Below are 6,000 nucleotides of genomic sequence, written 5' to 3'. Positions count from 1 at the left end.
AACGTGTCAATGCCTAAGAAGACATACGGCCTTTCATATGTCGCGGGAAAACTCTGATTTTTGGGAGAACATCCCCAATTCTCTCACATTTCCTGCCTATGACAAAATTTCTCAAGAATCCTTTGGGAAGACATGGTCTCAAAATCAGACATTCTGCTTTCTGTGCCATGGTCTGACTTTGAACTCTACATCCACCAAACTCTACACCATGCAAATTAAAAGAGAAATAAATAAAGCAACACCAAAGTAATGCAGATCTTTATTTGAAATGTTATACCAAGAAAACAACAACAGGGAGAGGAGGTTGAATTCAAAGGGAATGGATGGGGTAGAGCCAATAAAAACAACCGATGTGTGGTAAGCAGAGGCAGTTGCAGGAGAGAAAACCTGGATCCATGGAAGAGACTGAAAAAAACTATGCAGAAACAGTCTCCAAACTGAGAAAGAGAGTCCAAAGTAGTTCAGGCTTATTTTCCTCCTTCATTAGACTGGAATTGCCCATTAGTGGGACTCACTTGTGATTAAAAACCAACAACAGCAAAGCAGTAAAATACTGCTATGTAAGCTGTAAAATAACATAAGACTGTTTCTAAATTTGTTCATGGATTTAAAATATTGATTAGAATGCTGCTGCTGCTGCTGCTGCTAATGCTAACCAGAAAGGTTGGAAACTCCAAGATCATCTTAAGTGTGAATCATAATTTGGGGGAGAGGAAGAGATATTTTTTAGTGCAGCAGGATGTATTGACTTCGCCATCATTTAAGTTGACACTTAATTGAGGGGTCCTTGAATGTCATCAAGGGAGGGGACTGTCATGCACATTGGAGTACTGCAGCATGAAAAGATGAGTTTGTGAGCCTTGATGGTGGAGGGGTTACACATTTCTTGAATTTTTGTTCTGGCTCTATTCACTCCCATTCAGATGTTCTTCATTATTTCAGAGTATAATTTTAGGCTGAATAAGTAAATAATGCAAAAGGCAAATAATTTGCAGGCAGAATTCAGTCACAACTTACTGTTTAGCTCACAGTAGTCTTTATTTTGGGGATTACAGTTACTTATACTGATTACACTGAGGCATGTGCAGGTCTGCCTTGGTTGGGAGGATTCTAGAATGGGCGGCGATGAATTACAATACTTTAAATATCCATGTGATGAAACTTGAATATCTTGTCCTGTAAAGATACTGCTGTTATTATCCTACTATTTTCTCATTACTAGAAGGATAGTGTAGATATTTGCAGGGGCACATAGTACAATGTTGACCTTTCCTTTTAAATATTTAGGTAGGCTAAGATTCGCTACTATGATTAAATAGTTTAAATATTATTCATTAAAATTTTCTGTTATGTTCCCTGATGAATGGCTTTTTAAAGTATCATGTGTATTATTCCCAGTAACTTTTAAAACTGTATCATATTCTGATATAAATATCACTTTATATTAGAACATCTTAGTTCTTATATAAGGTTCAGTCATGGCTTCCTGAGTTGTCATAATTTATCAAGTCTTTTTCTCCTTACAGCTCATCTCCACATCCTTTCTGAACTGTATAGTGTAATTTTTACATTTATATTGCTACGTACAATCTATCAAAACTAGAACTTGGGTGTGGTACTTATAAATTTTTATGTATTCCAATAAAATAATCATCTATTGTCTAAGGACAACTGGTACTTTTCTATTAATATTTTATTGCATTTTGGAACTACTTAATATCAGAGTTTTCACCAGGGGAGGTAAGAAATTGAAATGCATTGTGCTGTTTGTCAAGCTGATCTCATATATCAAATGATATTCAAGGACAAGGAGTAAGAGCAGAAGTATTAGGAAATACAAGATAGAATTTCAAAGGCAGGAAGAAGCTTGATGGAGAATAATTAAGAATGAATTAGTGGAGATTTATGGATAATTGCAAGGCATGTTAAGGGGGAAAGTGAATATAGTATTCATTGAAAGGGGTTAAGAATTAATAATGTTAAAAATACTGAAAGCAGAAAGTCTGGAAACAGACTTATTTTATGATGTATTATATTGTAATATCAATGTATCATCTAATGTATTCAACTACAGGCAATTCCTGGGTTATGAACAAGGTAAGTTTTATAAGGTTGATCTTTAGTTAAATTTGTACGTAAATTGGACAAGTATATTTTCCTATTGAATGCAACTTAGATGGTTGTCTTATATAGTATTTCTTTTTACCTTCCTGTGCATATAAATAGTTAAACATCGTCAAATAAAACCTTAAACAATCTTGGATGGTTCAGAAGATGATAGACTGTTGGAGAGGATGGGACTGGTGTTAGAGAGTCAGGGTTTGATTCTGTGGCTGGAGTCAGTTTCTTGAAGTACGCATCAAGGGATATTTGTACAGAACTTTTCTTTATCTCATCATAAATGGCCCTGTGGCACCTCAGGTCTTTGGCAACTATAAAGTAAATTTTGGTGGACCTCTCTGTATTAGAATCTTGCTCCTCAAACTTTGCTGCTCCTGCTTTAATGGGATGAAAAGCATCAACTAACTTTTGTAGATACCTTTTTCCGTTCTGGAGTTTCTAGGCCCCATTTTCTTCCCTAAATGCTATCATCTGCCGCTTTAGTTCCATAAGGTCTTCATTGGTTAGTTCTTTGCCATGGGAGTCAAATAACTGTATGATATGATTTTCTCTGATGTCCAACTGCAGTCAATTACCAATAGCTTTCATGGTGCTCTATTCGTTAAGTATTGAGTTGTATGTAAGTTGGATGTTTGTAACTCTGGGACTTTATATTTTTAGACTTATTGACCATCCTGTAATATGATCAATATGTGAATAAGTATTTTAGATTAGCCAAAGAAGTTGCATTTTTGAAGAAAGAGCTTTAAGTCTCTTGCAAATGTGATACAGTGGAAAACTTTCTGGTACTTAGTCAGTAGTATCAGATAGGCTCTGAGATAATGATATTTATTTTCCTATGCTCTTTTTTTCTATGAGTTTATTATTCAGGACTGTTCAGAAATTATTTATCCAATGCAAACACAAATGACTAGAAAAATGGAAGGGGAAGTCACCAGGTAGCCTCTAACAAGCACTGTTATCTGCAGTGCTCTTGCATGGTGCTGAGATGTGGACCCTACATGTGCCTAGCTGTCTTCTTTCCTGCAGCCCTCTGCACCCAGTAAGCTTTGAACATCACTTAAAGAAACAGTATCTCGTCCCATTTAGCTTTGTGTTTACTTCAGTTTATTATATATCTGCCCACTACCACTCTCCCTAAGCCAGATTGGAGAAAAAAAATTATGTCAATAAACAAATATGTATAAAATTATTTGAAATAAATAATGTGGGTTTAGGACTTTATGTTTCAGCTCAGTTCTAAACATATTGATGATCTCTACACTGTGTAGAGAATTTTCACTGGTTTCTACTGAACATTTAAAGCTTAAAAGTTCAGTGAGAGTAATAAGTTGCCATAGATATTATTAACAACTCTATTCATTCAGGCTAACGATCTGAATTGGGACAAGGAGAGCCAAACAGCTGTCACTTTACTCGCTTCTATCAAACTGTGGTTGCTCCTTTTCATTTCAATTTTTTTCATATTCCTTTCCAAGCTGTAATATCATATTCTTTTCATATTCTGGGTGGCTATTTATTAACCATTAATTTTAATTTACTATAACTCTGGTGATCAATTTATGAAAGGGTGCTTGTGGGGGCCCAGGTGCTGAGAATCTAATGGCACCATTAAAATGTGAAGGGCGAGAAAGAGAACAAGCAGAAGGTCAAGCTTATCCAAGTGGAGCTCACTATTCGAAGATTGCCTGGAGTTGTAGTACCCTCTCTAGGAATCACTGATTACTTTACATTTCTATTGGATATTTGTGAAGGGATAATAAGCTCTGTTTTCCTTTTTTTTTTTTTCTTTTTTTTTTTTTTTGCCAGAAAACACTGGGTTTAAATCAAACGCCCTGGGGAAAAGACTCAAGAGGAAAAGTTGCTGAGTTTACTTAATGTAGAAAGTTTCTTTCTTTTTTTTTTTTTTTCTTTCAGCTTTCCTTCCAGGCATTGCTTGTTGATTAAAAAGCTTTGCAAAGTTGTTCTAGTGATTCTGTCAAGACCACACTCTGACTTTTTTACTGCAGAGGCAAATATTAACCTCTCCTGAGGTTTCTCTTAACTAAGCATTTTCTCCTCCTCAGCTCTTAGCATTGCCAGATGTGCAATTAAATGGTCACTACACCTTTATTGTAGTTTTCATGGCCTGTATTTTCATTATTTTCCTTGTTTATGTACATTGCAGCAGTTATGGTCTCCATATGCTTGTTATGGAAGATAGCTCTTCACACCCAGCTGAGAGAGACAGGCTGTTGGGGAAGCATCACCACTGGTCTCCCATTTATCTTGTTTTTACACTCAAAGGTAAATTTAGCTCAGCAAATGTGTTCCTAAGCATCTTTGCACAATCAGGCAATATTTTTATACAGTTCTTCAACAGCATGAAGAAAGAGATCTACATATTTTGAACCTGATCTTATCACATAATAGCTTTGAGCTATTGTTATAGTACTTTTTAGATAAGATACCATAAGTAAGAGGTTTTGAAGCTGGGGGCTGGTGAAATAAGTATGTGTAGAAACTAAGATTTTGTGTGGGTGTGGAAGAGAATGGATGAAAATAAACACAAGCATCTTCAAAGAAAATTGGAGTTTGATAATTTAAATAACTTTTAGCTAGCCATACTACTGAATATAATTTCTCTTAATATTATTCGTAAAGAAACCCCAAACATCTTGTTTTGTGAGAATCTGGGACATGGACAATAGAAAACGGAAATAGGCCAGTATTGCTAAAAGAATTGAAGCCATAAAACTGAGAATGTACATGCCTCCGGGCATGGTGTTCAAAACTGTCCTATGACAATGACCTATTTCCAATGAACAATTTTAGTGTTTAATAGAAAACAGGAAAATTGATTTTATGGGAGAAGATCTATCTCTCATCTAATTAGAATTTTGAAACTTTCCTTTTATGTTTGTTCATAGTATTTTGTTTGTTTGCCTATCTTTTGTCAGAAAGTGTGGGAAGTTGGAAGTTTGGCGGTGTTGTCCCTAGGACTGCGAGTATGTGAATGCTAACACCCTTCATGTTCAGTGACCTCGTGTAAAAGTGAAGTCTGGAGTAAGTCAGTACATCCAGCAGAATTCATGTTAGTTTCTAATGGTCCCATCAGCAAGTGTTACTATTGAGGATATAAACAACAAATTACTTTTCATCTTTCACAGTTGCTTTCTTTAGCCTATCTGAATTTGAGAGAAGAAACTTCTATCAATTCCAGAAATATCTAAGATATTTTATTTTACTTATGATAAAGAATATGAAAATGAATGCATTAATAAGTGAAGTTTAATTAACAAAAAGTCAGATTATTTTAAAAGGTAGCAAACTGCTCCTTCCCCTGATTCTATACGTTTGTGTGTAACGCATGTCATACTAGATGTTGACAGGTTTCAGCCCATTCCGTTTTCAGCAAATCTGTTGGTACTTCATTCCATTTTGTTTTAGCTCTGCAAATTTTCTCCATATTCTTAAAATCCATTGCAGGCATTTCTAGTGACTAAAGGGATACCTGTCAGTGATAGTGGAATTGATTGATTTCAAAGCTTCTTGTTTCTGTTATAGAACTTGGCAAAGAGGGGACTCGTGGCAGCAATAGCTGTTTCTGGAAACTTTTATGAGACCAGTGAGAACCTTATAAATATTTTTGGTAGTTCTCCCTCACCTCATCCTCTTTTTTCTTTAAGTCTGAACTGAATACTACCATAACTATGGTGTCAATATGCTACTCATCCTGAAAGTACAAAAGTTGACTAATAATGAGGATTATAAACTGAGGATATTAAGAGTCAAACTTCTTCTTTTATTGGATGAAAATCTACTTTATCACCAGATACTTAGTAGCAGGTTGCCTGCAAATTTTTTTTTATTCTCATTTCTTTTAAGTTTGTAGACTCT

The sequence above is a fragment of the Saccopteryx bilineata genome, chromosome 2 (genome assembly GCF_036850765.1).
Source record: "Saccopteryx bilineata isolate mSacBil1 chromosome 2, mSacBil1_pri_phased_curated, whole genome shotgun sequence".
Taxonomy (NCBI): Eukaryota; Metazoa; Chordata; class Mammalia; order Chiroptera; family Emballonuridae; genus Saccopteryx; species Saccopteryx bilineata.
This window is presented reverse-complemented; position numbering follows the sequence as displayed.